Source organism: Crocodylus siamensis, chromosome 2 (assembly GCF_052110815.1).
Source record: "Crocodylus siamensis isolate JL-2025a chromosome 2, ASM5211081v1, whole genome shotgun sequence".
Lineage (NCBI taxonomy): Eukaryota > Metazoa > Chordata > Crocodylia > Crocodylidae > Crocodylus > Crocodylus siamensis.
In genome coordinates, this window is record NC_143396.1 from 211,993,816 (window position 1) to 212,009,480 (window position 15,665).

The 15,665-nt window shown below is 47.0% G+C and overlaps 1 non-coding gene across 1 annotated transcript; it reads left to right on the plus strand.

Moving 5' to 3' along the window:
* The first annotated feature begins 12,716 nt into the window (after window positions 1-12,716).
* TRNAT-AGU (transfer RNA threonine (anticodon AGU)) lies at window positions 12,717-12,790 on the plus strand. The gene has a single exon. It is a non-coding gene; the product is annotated as a tRNA-Thr (tRNA).
* Window positions 12,791-15,665: the final 2,875 nt, after the last annotated feature.

A 15,665-nucleotide genomic window follows, 5' to 3' on the forward strand; every position in this document is an offset into this window, starting at 1 on the left:
CTACGTCTAGGTAGCAGGGGCTTGTGAATGCTGTGATGCTGGGGCAGATGCAGCATCCCACAGAAGTAGAAGGGTCTCCCCAGTGCGCTCAGCAGAAGACCCGAAAATGGATCAGAAGTACTTCCAGTCCACTTCTGGGTCTGCCAGGGAGCACACAGAGGCCTCCCCCTGCCCCTCTGACGTGGCAACTGGTGCCTCCTGGGTCTGGGGGGGGGCACCCAAGATCCCCCCGTGGCCAATCACAGAGCCAGGGGGGAAGAGGGGGGGGCCCAGCACACTCCCTGGCAGACCTGGAAGTGGGCTGAAGTACTTCTGGTCCACTTCCAGGTTCACAGCCACGAAGGCTGGAAAGCCCCATGTGCTCCTGTGGGATGCTTCATGCAACCCAGCACTGCAGCAATTGCAAGCTGTGTCTGCTACCTCAAGTGCCCAGCCACCTGCGGACGGTTTGGTTTTGAGAGTGTGGTCGGGGGTAGAAAGGCAAGAAAGGTTTATTGACTTAACAAAAACACGACTACGCATAGATAACAAAATAAGGACAGACAATAATAATTTGCACCGGCAACTTATCAGCAGTCCCCTCTGATGCCTTATGTATGACAAGTTTCTCTTTCCACAAAGCTCAGTGAAGTCAGGCATCCCCGATTAGCACTGTCTGAGGGGTACTGGGAAGGACCCTGGTATTCAGTCCTTGGGCTCCTCGAGATCTACAGGCCCACTGAATCCAGGCCAGAAGCTAATCTTCACAGAGCTGTATCTTCCTTCTAAATGATTTCCGGATATGCCAGCCAATTTATAACTTCTGAGCTATGCTGATAACTTACAGCCTTTCAGATTCTCTTTACTTCAATTGTCCTTAGACTGACCAATAGCAGTACAAACCTTTTGATAAGGTTAATTTTTACTATGCCACAGGGCCTACCATTACTTCAAGGCTTTGCTAAATTTATTAGGCCTCATTACTACGTACAAGGCCTCACTACATCTTTGACTTTAATTAGGCTATTAGCAAAAACATACAGCTTAATATCTGAACAAATAACAGAAAAACACTTGGTTTAATCTTCATAGAGCCTTCAGCAAGCACCTTTATCACACAGACATAATTTTCAGCAGTCACACTCAAAGTACGTAGAAAAACCTTTCAAAGCTGTGCCTGTGTCTGAATCGCTGATTCACCGAATCAGCATTGAATCTTCAGATTTGGATTTGGACGAGTCGAATCAGGGACAGTGATCCAAATCAATGGATCAAATCACTGTCCCTGATTCAGGCCGAATCTGAATCAAGTAGGGCCCGTTTTGCACAGCCCTATTATTTATGTTAGCCTGAGGTCAAGTAGAAGGCAGGATAAGTTTGAACCTTATAGAACAACCAAAGTAAATATAGCATAAGCTTTTGTGAGTTGAAGCTCACTTTGTCAGATGTTGTGAAAGGATATGTAGAAAGAGGAATAAAAGAAGGACTTGCATTACCTCGAATTCCAAGAACACAAGTAACAGAGCAAGAACAACCGGGACACATAGACTTCCTACAGACATGCTGAGAGGCTGCTTTGACATGCTGTAAATCCTGATTAATCAAGTCTGTTGGAGTGTAGAAATTAATTCCATAGTTTCATAGTTTCTAGGGTTGGAAGGGACCTGAACAGATCATCAAGTCTGACCCCCTGCCCTGGGCAGGAATAAGTGGTGGGATCATAATACCCCAGCCAGATATCTATCCAACCTCCTCTTGAAGACCCCCAAGGTAGGGGACAGTACCACCTCACTTGGGAGACCATTTCAGAGCCTGGCAGCCCTAACTGTAGAGTAATGCCTCCTGATATCAAGCCTGAACCTACTCTCAATCAATCTGTGGCCATTGTATCAGGCTTACCTTTCAGAGCTTGGGCTGAATCCCAGGGTTGAGATCCTGCTGTTTTGATTGTTGGAGTCCATCCACCAATCAGGAGGCAGCAAGAGAAATAACATCACGCCCCTTTCCTGAGGGGAGAGGGAGAAAAACCTCCCCAGACCTGATTGAAGACTGCAAACTGTCAGGTCCGGAAGACTTCAGGGGCGGAGCCCTGGAGCATATAAAAGAAGCTGCGTGCCCAGCACAAGGGAAGATGTGTCGGGGACTGAGAAGGGAGAAGAGCAGGGTGTAGAACAGCTGAGGAGAGCTGCTTAGCAGTAGCCCAGGAAGAGCCCCTGAAGATTTCTACCAGTGGGGAGCAAGGGATGCCTCCAGTGGTTAGGTTCTCAGTGTGCAGCACGGTGCATGGTGTCCAGACCCTGGGAGCTGCATGAGGCAGCTCAGATCTGCAACCTTGGGCATGTGGCCAGAGACATGGTGCACTGGCCGGTGCATGGAGAAGGATCTTTGGAGCTGCTGGTGCAGCTCAGGTCCTCAACTAGGAACAAGGCTGGGAGCTTGGTGCAGGAGGCACTGCAAGGAGGGTGAGATACCCGGGGAGCCACTTGAAGTGGCTCGGGTCTACAGCTGCTGACATGGGGCAGCAGCTCAATGCAGACGATGCAGCCCAGAATGTCCAGGAACAGACCAAGTCCCGGTGCTACACAAGGCTGTCCATGCCTCCAGCTCCTAGCTCAAAGCGAAGCATCCACTACACACAATGGTGCCTGTGGCACTAAGCCAAGACAGCGGCAGCAAAGTCAGGGGGCAGGAAAACCTGGCGGGACAGAGCTTGACCTGGAGAACAAGAGGCAACCCTCTGGGACTGCTGAGTAGTAATAAGTTACCCTGGAGAGGGGGTCCCCACAGGGGAGCCTCGCCCCCCCAAAAAACTGAGTGTGGTATATCTGTGTGTGTGTGTACATATATATATATAAATTAAAGGGTTTATTGTTTTGTAAACTTGTACATATATATATAATCTATGTTTTTATCCCTTTAATGGTTTTGTTGTGATGATAAATCTGTATATTGTTAAGTAATTGATTGACTGGACCTGACTCTATGGCGGATGGAGGTGGCTGCTGGGCTGTTGTGTCCCTCCACAGCACACTGCCCTGCCAATAATTCCCTCAATTGGAGAGGGAAGTACAAACCTATGTACGCCCAGGCTACACCATTATTCCTTGTTATGCCAGGTGGTGCCTAAGGGAACAGAGCCTCACCTATTTTCCTCTGGCTCCAGTATCCTCCAGTGTCACCTGTATCACCATCTGCACTCTGAAAAATGGCAGTGGGGCACTTTAAATTAAAGCTCGTTCTATGAAGTTTAGTTCAAGGCACCCCACTGCCATTTTTCAGTGCAGGGATATTGATACACATGATGCTTGGGTTTTATTAACATGGCTCACCCTTCGCCTCCCAGAGTAGGTCTATAATCACCCATAGTTACAGATCTAGTAGGTAGCTTGACTTGTTAACTTTTCTCTTGCTTGTGTTTGATGTAGCCTTAATGGCTGCTCTTCCTCAAACATTAACAGTAATTGCATCAGAATGAATACAGTTCAGTGAGGCTACCATGTGGTACAACTCACTGGCAATTGCAAAAATGCAATTCAGGGGCATTTTTGATGTTTATACAAACAAAAAAAAAGTACTTGTCTCTAGAAATCATGAGAAGGGGCTTGTGTCCAGGATCCTCTTTATCCCCAGTCCTTGTACAGTTGTAGTGAGATACAGTAACAGGCACTTAAATTTTTTACAGTAATTGCTTAACCCTAATCTCCCACTATATAGTCTAATGATTTTTCTCCGTTCATTCAGGAAAAGTCTCCTATGACTCCAGTGGAATATTTTCTGAACCTCGGCTGCTATATTTGGTCAAGGAAATTGTTACCTTTGCTCCTAAGGCTATGCTAGAAGCTCTTTCAGGCAGACCTTTATTTCTACACTGCATGCTGTAGTTCAGAATAGAGATTCCTACGGTCTCTCTTCTCATGTTGTTGTAGTGCTGGAGTGTTGCTATAGCATGATGGAAATACCTCAAACCTGAGGGAGGGCACTGTGCTCAAAAACTTGTCTAAAATTTCTCCTATTGTTCCAATAAAAGGTGTCACCAAAAACTCTTGCTTCTTGATAAGATTTTCTCACCAGGTAAAATGGCCTATACAAAGTTCTGTGGTGCTATGGCTAGATAGTTTTCAGTACCCAAGATAGCTTGTTTACAATTTGCTCACATATCTCAAGGTACACTGAACTATCTCTACCTTATATTTCCTAATGCAGGCATATTGTCAGTGTTGGAATATGAGCTATTATTGGGTTTTTCATTGCTTACGAAGTGTAGCGGTACAAGTAAAATGAAGAAAAACATTCAATATTTTCCCCCAAATTTCTACATTTAGTACAGGGCCAAAGGCAAGTATCATGCAGAGTTGACTAGTTCACCTGCTGGATGATATTAAAAGTATGCAGAATCCCAGCAGGGAAAGTTAACATCAAAAGATGCAGCAAATAGCTCTGACATTCTGTTTCCCTGCCCGTCTGCTGACTCATAATTCCTTGCACTCATAATTCCTTGGCAGGTGCTGAGTGACTGGTGCTGATCCTCCGCTACCCAAGGCAGCTGTTTGATGGACTGGTCTTGGCCTTATGCTGTCCTGTCCACTGTCTGTTGTTGCTGGCCTTTTCAGGGTCTGGCATCTGATGTTGCTTGCCTGCCTCCTCCTATCTGTTCGAAGTCCATCTCCCAAATTAATCATTTCCTACCTGATCCACCATTTGAAAATAAAGTTAACTTCCCATCTCCAACTTTCTCATTGCAAATTCATGTGATTCCCAGTTGCCTGGGAATATGAAATATTATTTTATTGGTTAGTTTGGTAGAAGAGAGAGTTGTTTGGCACCTGGATTCTGAAAAATGTTGCAGACGTGAATTAAATTCTGCACAAGTGTACTGTGGCGGACAGAGAAGAAAACTGAGCATCAGAGCTACTGGCTGCTATTCCCAGACTAACTGTTTGGCTTTAAACACATGCTGTCTTTGGAGAGAGGTCAGCTATGCTGAGATGTGTCCTGGCATAGATGATTCACTTTATTGGCACCTAAAGATATCACCCTTGTCACTCCTGGGACTTCAGGGACCTGTGGGTTCCTACACTTGCAGACACATGACCTGATCCAGGGGATGGTGCCACCTCCAGGGGTGCAATAAGCAAAGAGCCATCTTTCCATTTAAGATATCACAAGCTGACTACCTTTGGTCACAGCAACATTTTTGGGCAGTTTGGAGTGTGACGAAGAGATAGGACATCTGTGTGCTTTCAACTTGTGGCATCATAAAATATAACGGGGTAACTTCTGTTTTCACCCACTTTTGACTTATGGCAATCAATAAGCATCCCCAAAGAATGTTACAGGTTTTAATTAAATTTACTTATAAATAGAATTTGGATGCTGTGAAAATGAAAATAATAATATTTAAGGCATCTGATATGAAAGCTTTGGGTCAGATTGTCAGCCTTGCCTCATTTTAAAGTTCCTTCCAACAAAAATAAAGAAGATAAATCCCTCAGTGAAGGGCTGGACCAAGTCAAAGGTACAACTGTCCTGTTCTTCTGGCCCCTGACTCTTCAAGTCACATAATCATATCAAAATGTGATTTCCTCCTTCTCATACCCCCAACATTTTATCTTTCGTTATTAAAATAAAAAACTTCAAAACATGTTCCAAGTGAAATCAATGCAGAGATGTCTACTTAAATCTGCAGGGAACCTGATGGTGAATCTACATGCGTGCTTTACTGAAGAGTAGACTAATTAGCTCCACAGTAAGGCATCGCTGTCTACACGTGAGCCAGTATTAGGGTGCAGTAAACTAATTAACAGTAAGACAGTACTGTTGAGGACAATGCAGTTTTATGGCAGGGTCATATATTGCACTGAAATGCATGTGTAGTTGGTGATCAGGTGGGAGCCAGACTACTGCATGCTGCCTTGACACACGGCTCTGCAGGGTCAGCGCCCTTGTGCTCCAGCCAGCCCCTCTGCTGCCTGATGCCACCACCAGGACCCCAGGGCTGACCCCCTGTGGCCCCTGATAGCTTGGGGATGTTCTGCCCCAGCATGAATTGCTGATGCCCTGGGTACATGTGAGGATACTACACCTTTGAGAAGTTTACTCTGGCTCAAAAAGCTCTGGAGTTTATTGCTTCCCCTTAATTTCCTGTGTACATGTATTCTGGATGTGCTAATTTTCTTCTGCTTCCCAGGGGATGTGAAGTCCATTACTGTCCTATGTAGAAGTAAGGGCAGATCACCAACCCCACCAAACAGAGGTCATTTTGACATGGGGAGAAGAGCTCTGTGCTTTCTGCTTGCTCACCTTAGCAGCTATAGCTAAGCTTCTCATGAAAGAAAGGAAAGGTTAGAAGAGGAGGGAGACTCTTGCTGCTCCTGCAGGGCAAAAATGGGCTCATATTGCAGGGCTGATTCTATGGTGGGCTAATTCTCTGGCAGCAGGCCTAGGACCCCAGATGGCTTAATTTTCTCATTAAATTAATTAATTTAAAATTAATTTTATAAGAAGTTTCAAATGACTGAAGCACAACAGAGCTATACAGATGATTTAAAGCTGAAGCTCACTGGAGTCTAGAATCAAAATCTTGACGTTTAAAGCTTTGGTTCTGAGAGCAGAACGCCCCAGGGTTTTGAGGAAAACAGGTGTAAGCCTCCTCTGGTTTGAACGACATGTTTTTAGGTACTTGGGATACAGAACTAAAAATCGGACAGCACAGCATCATTTTTTCCGTTGTCCTATTGGAACACTAAGATTGATAAATTCCCACAAATAACGATCAAGTCTCTTCGAGAACGTACACTGGACCAGAAACTTAGCAGGTGTAATAAAGCATAGCTGCTCTGTAAGTAATAAGACTATGCAGATTCACAGAGCTTAGATACCAACTCTAGGTAAATACTATAGATAAACAGATACTATATCAGGGTAGAGGGTAGAACCAAAGCTTTAAAACTGTATAAAGCAATTGAATGTTTAGGAATTCAGTTAATCAAAATATATTTGAAAGGAGCCAATGACTAATGAAGTTAGCCACAAGATCCCAGACATATTATTGAATGTTTTCTTCCACATCGCTACACTGTAGATATAAAATTGTTGTGGTCCCTGTGTGCGTGGGAGAATTGCAGATAAATTAGGGCTTTTACTGTATTCAGAACATGTAAAAGGAGATAAATATTTATCTGTTTTTCTGCTTTAATATTTTATATTTAAAAGTTACACTCATGTACTACTGTAGCCTGGTGTTATAAAGAACTGTCCTCCCCATCTGTAATTTACAAGGTGTAATATGGTTCTTTCTTTCATAGATTTCATAGATTTCATAGACATTAGGGCTGGAAGGGACCTCGGGAGATCATCGAGTCCAGCCCCCTGCCCAAAGGGCAGGAAGTCAGCTGGGGTCATAGGATCCCAGCAAGATAAGCATCCAATTTACTCTTGAAGGTCTTCAATGTATGTGCTTGAACCACCTCCACTGGCAGACTGTTCCAGACCTTGGGGGCTCGGACAGTAAAGAAATTCTTCCTTATGTCCAGCCTGAAACGGTGTTGCAGGAGTTTGTGACCGTTTGACCTCGTCATCCCTTGGGGCGCTCTGGTGAACAGATGTTCCCCCAGATCCTGGTGGTCATCCCTGATAAACTTATAGGTGGCCATCAGATCACCCCTCAGCCTACGCTTTTCCAGGCTAAAGAGTCCCATGTTTCTCAGGCTATCATCGTAAGATCTGTTTTCCTGACCTCTGATCATGCGCGTGGCTCTCCTCTGGACTCTCTCAAGCTTCTCCACATCCTTTTTGAATTGTGGAGCCCAAAACTGGACGCAGTACTCCAGCTGCGGCCTCACCAAGGCCGAGTACAAGGGGAGAATGACGTCCCGGGATTTGCTCGAGAAGCATCTATGGATGCAAGCCAGCGTTTTGGTCGCTTTACTAGCCACAGCATCGCATTGGAGGCTCATGTTCATCTTGTGGTCAATGATGACCCCCAAATCTTTTTCTTCTGTAGTGCTAACCAACGTAGCACTGCCGAGCCTATAAGGATGCTGCAGGTTTTTCCTCCCAAGGTGGAGAACCTTGCATTTTTTGGTGTTAAACACCATCAGGTTCTCATCTGCCCATTTGCTGAGCTTGTCCAGGTCAGCCTGGATCACCCGCCTATCTTCTGGTGTGGATGCTTTGCCCCAAAGTTTGGTGTCATCGGCGAACTTGGCCAGTCCACTCCTAACTCCAATGTCCACATCATTAATGAAGATGTTGAACAGTATGGGTCCCAGGACAGAGCCTTGAGGGACCCCACTGGTTACAGCGCACCATGATGATTGACTGCCATCAGTCACAACCCTCTGGGTCCGACCACGAAGCCAATTTCCCACCCAGCGGATCGTGGTGGAGCCAAGGCCACAACTGGGCAGTTTGGCCAAGAGGTGATCATGGGATACCAGATCAAAAGCTTTTTTGAAGTCAAGATATATGACATCAATCTCTTCTCCCTTGTCCAGGTGATAGGTCACCTGGTCATAGAAGGAAATGAGATTGGTCAAACAAGACCTACCCGCAACAAACCCGTGCTGGCTATCCCTTAGGATGTTAGCCTGGGCCAGTCCCTCAAGGATGGCCTCCTTAATAAACTTTTCTAAGATCTTCCCCAGGATAGAAGTCAGGCTAATGGGCCTGTAGTTAGCCAGATCCACTCTCCTCCCTTTCTTGAAGATCAGCACCACATTGGCCTTCTTCCAGTCTTCGGGCACTACACCAGAGTGCCAGGAGTTTTCAAAGACCCGTGCCAGGGGCTGGGCTATGACACTCACCAGCTCCTTGAGTACCCTGGGGTGCAGGTTGTCAGGGCCAGCTGACTTGAAGGTATCCAGCTTCTCAACGTGTTCCTTCACGAGGTCAGCATTGATGGAGGGTAGGGGATCCCCCTCACCCAGATTTCCCTGTCCCATAGCAGGCATGGGCATCCCGTGTGACTGATGAAAGACTGACGCAAAGTACCTATTTAATAGGTTGGCTTTTTCCTGGGCGTCAGTTGTCAGTTGCCCCATCTGGTTTAGCAGGGGTCCAACATTGCCCTTGCTTTTCCTCTGGCTCCCCACATACCTGAAAAAGGACTTTTTGTTGTCCTTGATGCTTGCTTGAAGCTAGTTGGAGTTCAGTTGCAGCCTTGGCTTTCCTGGTTTGCTTCCTGCAGGACCGGACCAGCGTGGAGTAATCCTCCTTGGAGGTGAATCCCGTCCTCCATCCTTTGTAGGCTTTCCTTTTTAGCCGTAGGAGGTCCGCTAGGTCTCTGGAGAGCCAGGGAGGCTGCTGTGCCTTCTTGCTGCCTTTCCTCCGTGTTGGAATAGATTTAGCTTGTGCACTGAGGATCGCTTCCTTGAGAAGCAACCACTCTTCTTGAACTCCCATCTCCCTGGGGTCATGGTCCCTGAGGGCCTGACCGACTAGCCTCTTGAGCTTGTCAAAGTCGGCTTTTCTGAAGTCAAGGACTTCTGTGTTGCTGACTGACTTGCCAGCTTTACAGCGGATGGTGAAGGTGATCAGCTCACTGTCACCCCACTTTTTCAAAGTATTTGTTTGATATTTGTTGTTTCCTAGTCCCTTGCTACTTGAAGATAGCAAAGTTCTTTGCAATTAATCAGCTCTTTAAGTAGCACCAGATCCACTTGCCTCCCAGGATCCCTGTAAGTCAGATAAATATTATTATACCCATTTTACATATGGTTAAGTTGAGAAAGAGAGACGAGACAGTTTGTCTAAGATCACACAGCAAGGCGTCACCAGAGCCAAGACTAACACCCATGAGTGATTATCTCCCAGTACTCTGTTCTAGGCACTGTATCATATGCTATTGTAAAAATGGGGACCTGAAGATCTGTTCTAATTGTGACCTCACCTGTAGAAAGTAGGTGGAAGCTTGTAAAATGTTACAACAGAAAGGAGCTTGGCCTAGTCCAATGAGAAGGGCTTTGAATATAATTACAACACACTGGGCACATTTACATAAGATGCTTAACTTCACATTAACATAGTTTACTGCGAAGTAAGTATGTGCGTCTACATGTGCATATACAGTAAACCTCCCTAATCCTGAGTTAATTTGGTACCTGCAAATGCAAGAAGCAAATTTACTTGGGATAAGTAATGGTGTTGTACTGCCCATGTAGACACCTGGCCAGGAGCAAAATCTACTCCTGGTCAGCCATCTGCCAGGGGACGGGATATAGCTCCCTGCCCCTGGGAGCTCCTTGCTGCTGGGGCCTGCCACAGGATCCTGGGTGGGAACTATGTTCTCCTGCCCCAGCAGCAGGGAGCTCCAAGCCCCTCGCTCTGAGATCGCAATCACCCTGTAGAGGTCAGACTGGGAGACAAGGATCTCTAAGCAGTGGTCCTGCAATTGTGGTGCCAGCACTGGGAGCTCCCTGCTGGTGGAGGCTAGGGAGCTTGTTCCCTGCCCAGCTGCATGAGTGCAGAGCTGGGGGGAGCACAGACTGGGGAACTTAGATTTCACAGATGTTTAGGGTTGGAAGGGACCTTAGTAAATCATTGAGTCTGACCCCCTGCCCTGGGCAGGAAAGAGCACTTGGGTATAGATTTCATACATGTTTAGGGAACATCATAGATGTTTAAGAAACTTGTTTCCCCCCAGCTCTGTGAGCACAAAGTTGGGTGGGGAACAAGCTCCCCAGCCTGTTCCCATTCTTCCCCCCATCAGCTCCATGCTCATGGAAAACAAGCTCCCCAGCCCCTGCCTTGCTAGCTTGGGTGGAGACAGTGTCTTTCTGCCCCAGCAGCAGGGAGCTTCCAGGTTTTGCTCCCCAATTATGATCACAGAGTTGGTGCTGGGAACAAGGTCCTCAGCCCCCATTCTGTGATCACAGTTGTGATGATGGAGCAGGGGTTGGGAGCTCCCTGCATGGGGGCAGTTCTCCTTGACTGGGACACTTCCCACCCAGCCACAGGCTGCTCAGGGAAGCATGTGCAGCCTGGAGGTTGCTGAGGACTGTCCTGTTTTGGGCAGTCCCCAGCCAGCTCCAGGCTGCACATGCAGACTTCCCTGTGCAGCATGAGGCTGGCCAAGAACTGTTCCAGTCAGGTGCAGGTTCCAGCCCTGTGCCCTGATTGGGTGATTCAAACATGGGGCTTCGATAGAGCTGCAGGTCCCAGCTCCCCTGCTCTGATCCACCGGTGGGGCAGCTAGCAGTTCGCTACCTGGGATAGTTATAGAAGAGGTGTTGTACTTTATGTAAAAGAGCCATATGATTGCTCAGAGCTCCAGTATGAAGCTGAAGATAAATCTGTTGTGAGTCTCTGGGTTAGGGTCAGGGAGGAGAGCAACAAGGGTGATGTTGTGGTGGGGGTCTGCTATAAACCACCACACGAGGAGTAAGTGGTGGATGAGACTTTCTTCAAACAGTTCGTGGAAGTTTCCCAATTACAGGCCCTGGTTCTCATGGGGGGACTTCAATCACCCTGACATCTGCTGGGAGGGCAATACAGCAGGGCACAGGTAAACTAGGAAGTTTTTGGAAAGTGTCAGGGGCAACTTCCTAGTGCAAATGCTGGAGCAGCCAACTGGGGGCCATGTTCTTGACTTGCTGCTCACAAACAGGGAAGAATTGGTGGGGAATGTAGTAGTGGATGGCAACTTGGGCAGTATGGACCATGAGATGATAGAGTTCAGGATCCTGAGCAAAGAAAGGATGGAGGGCAGCAGAGTAAGAACTCTGGACTTCAGAAAAGTACACTTCGACTCAATCAGGGAACTCATGGGCAGGATCCCCTGGGAAGCCAGTCTTAGGGGAAGAGGAGTCCAGGAAAGCTGACTGTACTTCAAAGAAAACTTACTGAGAGCGCAGGAAGAGTAGCAGATATAGCAGAAGACCAGAAGACCAGCTTGGCTTAGCAGGGAACTCTTCAGTGAACTAAATCACAAAAAGGAAGCTTATACGAAGTGGAACCTTGGACAAATAACTATGGAGGAATATAAGAGTGTTGCTCAAGCATGCAGGGATGAAGTCAGGAAGGCCAAAGCTCATAGAATTGCAGCTAGCAAGGGATGTGAAGGGTAACAAGAAGGGTTTCTACATATATGTTGGTAGCAAGAGGAGGATCAGGGAAAATGTAGGTCCCTTACTGAATGGCACAGGCACCTTGTGACAGAGGATGCAGAAAAGGCTGAAGCACTCAATGCCGCCTTTGCCTCAGTCTTCACAGGCAAGGTCAGCTCCCAGACTTCTGCACTGGGCAGCACAGTTTGGGGAGGAGGTGAGCAGCCCTCCATGCTAAAAGAACAGACGTGTAAAAGTCCCTGGGGCCAGATGGGATGCACTTGAGGGTGTTGAGGGAGTTGGCTGATGTGATTACAGAGCCACTGACCATCATCTTTGAAAACTCATGGTGATCAGGAGAGGTCCTGGGTGATTGGAAAAGGGCAAACATAGTGCCCTTATTTAAGAAAGGGACAAAGGAGGATCCAGGGAACTACAGACCAGTCATCCTCACCTCAGCCCCTGGAAAAATCATGAATCAGATCCTGAAGGAATCCATTTTTAAGCACTTGGAGGAGAGAAAGGTGATTAGGAACAGTCATCATGGATTCACGAAGGGCAACTCATTCCTGACCAACCTGATTGCCTTCTATGATGAGGTGACTGGTTTGGTGGATATGCAGAAACCAGTGGATGTGGTCTACTTTGATTTTAGCAAGGCTTTTGATACAGTTTCCCATAGTAAGCTATATGGGTACTGTGGCTTAGTTGGTTAAAGCACCTGTCTAGTAAACAGGGGATCCTGGGTTCAAATCCCAGCAGTACCTGCTTTTGCTTTGGGCACAGAGGGAGACTATCTCAGTACGAGGAAAAAGGGAGAAAGGAGCCAAAAAACTTCCTTGGATAAATAGGAAAATCCAGGGGAGCTTATAGGCAATGGAAGCGGGAGGAAGCTACCAAGGAAGAGTATACCTACTTGGCCTGTTCTTGCAGGGAGGCAGTTAGAAAGTCCAAAGCAACTACAGACCTGAGGCTAGCAGCACACATTAAGGTCAACAAAAAGTCTTTTCTTAGGTATGCAGGGAGTAAAGGGAAGGCGCAGGGCAGCAAAGGGCCCCTACTGAACAAGGAGGAGCAATTAGTGACAGAGACAGGGGACAAGGCTGAGCAATGCAATGAGTTTTTTGCCTTAGTGTTCCTGAACAGGTCTCAAGATAAATCCTTAATAGGTTCTTAGTTGGGCATCAGAGAGATACCAGCCCACCAACTGTTGACACTGACTTGGTGCAGAGTCACTTGGATGGACTGGATGTGTTCAAGTCAGCAGGCCCAGATGAGCTGCATCTGAGGGTACTGAAGGAATTGTCTGGTGTCATAGCAAAACCACTGGCATGGCTGTATGAGCATTCATGGCACTTGGGTCAGGTCCCGGAGGACTGGAAAAGGGCCAGTGTGGTCCCTATTTTCAAGAAGGGGAGGAAGGAAGATCTGAGTAATTCTAGGCCAGTCAGTCTTTCTTCCATGCTTGGAAAGTTCTTTTAAAAGATTATGAAGGATCATATTTGTGGAAGTCCAGCAGGGAAAATAATGCAGCAGGGAAACCAGCATGGATTTGTGGCAGGTAGATCATGCCTGACCAATCTGGTTATGTTTTATGACAAGGTCACAAAATGCTTAGGCAGAGGAGTAGAGGTGGATGTCATTTTCTTGGACTTTATCAAGGCCTTTGATATGGTATCTTATCCTAGTCTTATAAATAAATTAAGAGGCTGTGACATAGATGTTTACACAGTCTGGTGGGTGGCAAATTGGCTAAGTGGTCACCCCAGACAGTGATAGTAGATGGGTCAGTATTAACCAGGAAGGATGTGGGTAGCAGGGTCCCACAGGGTTTGGTCTTTGGACTTGTACTCTTGAATCTCTTCATCAGTGACTTGGATGTGGGTGTGAAGTTTGCAGATGATACTAAATTGTGGGATGAAGTGCACACTCCGGAGGGTAGGGAATGATTGCAGGCAGACCTGGGCAGGTTTAGAAAAGTGGGCAGTACACAATAGGATGCAGTACAACAAGGAAAAGTGCAGAGTGCTGCACCCAGGGTGCAAAAATATCCAGCACGCCTACTGGTTGGGAAGTGACCTTCTCAGCAGCACAGAAATGGAAATGGATCTCGGAGTCATAGTGGACTCCAGGATGAACGTAAGTCATCAGTGTGACAAAATCATCAGCAAAGCTAATTGCACTTTATCATGCATCAGCAGATGAATGACTAATAGATCCAAGGAGGTGATACTTCCCTTCTATGCGGCATTGGACAGATCGCTGTGGGAGTACTGCATCCAGTTTTGGGCGCCATACTTCAAGAAGGATGTTGATAGACTTGAGAGGGTCCAGAGGAGGGCCACTTTTATGGTTAGGGCCTTCCAGGACAAGCCCTATGAGGAGAGACTGAGGGACCTGGACCTCTTCAGCCTCTCCAAGAGAAGGCTGAGAGGTGATCTTGTGGTCGCCTACAAATTCATTAGGGGGATGCAACAAGGGATCAGAGATGCTCTGCTCACCAGAGTGCCTCTTGGGGTAACAAGGAACAATGGTCACAAACTGGCAGAGAGCAGATTTAGACTAGATATCAGGAAAAGCTTCTTCATGGTAAGGATGGCCAAAATTTGGAATGGGCTTCCAAGGGAGGTGGTGCTCTCCCTCTGTTGGGGGTCTTTAAGGGAAGAATGGATAGGCATCTGGCCGGGGTCATCTGACCCCAGCATTCTTTCCTGCCTAGGCAGGGGGTCGGGCTCAATGATCTGTTGAGGTCCCTTCCAACCCTAGCATCTATGAATCTATGAACATTCTTGTGGTCAAGCTAAGGATGTATGGGCTGGATGAATGGATTGTAAGATGGATAGAAAATTGGCTGTAGCATTGGATTCAGAGAGTAGTAATCACTGGCTTGATGTCTAGTTGGCAGCCAGTATCAAGGGGTTGGTCCTGGGGCTGGTTTTGTTCAATGTCTTCATCAGTGACCTGGAAGATGGCATACAGTGCGCCCTCAGAAAGCTTGCAGATGACACCAAGCTGGGGGGGAGTAGTAGATATAGTGGAGGGTAGGGCTAGGATTCAGAGTGACCTAGACAAATTGGAGGATTGGGCCAAAAGTTCTCATGAGGTTCAGCAAGGACAAATGCAAAGTCCTGCACCGGAAAGGAACAATCCCATGTATCAGTACAGGCTGAGGGCTGACTGGCTGGGCAGTAGCTCTGCAGAAAAGGATCTGGGGGTTACAGTGGACAACAAGTTGAATATGAGCCAATAGTATGCACTTGTTGCTGAGAAGGTTAATGGAATACTGGGCTGCATTGGCAGATGTGTTGCCAGTAGTTCAAGGGAAGTGATTATTTCCCTCTGTTCAGCACTGGTGAGGCCACATCTGGAGTATTGTGTTCAGTTTTGGGCCCCATTACAGAAAGGATGTGGACAAACTGGAGGGAGTCCAGTGAAGGGCAAGAAAAATGGTGAGGAGGCTGAGGGACATGACTTATGAGTAAAGACTGAGGGAACTCAGCTTATTTAGTCTATAGAAGAGAAGACTGAGGCAGGTGGGATTTAGCAGCCTTCAAGTACCTGAACAGGGGTTCGAAAGAGGATGGAGCTAGATTGTTCTCAGTGGTGGCAGATGACAGAACAAGGAGCAATGGTCTTAACATC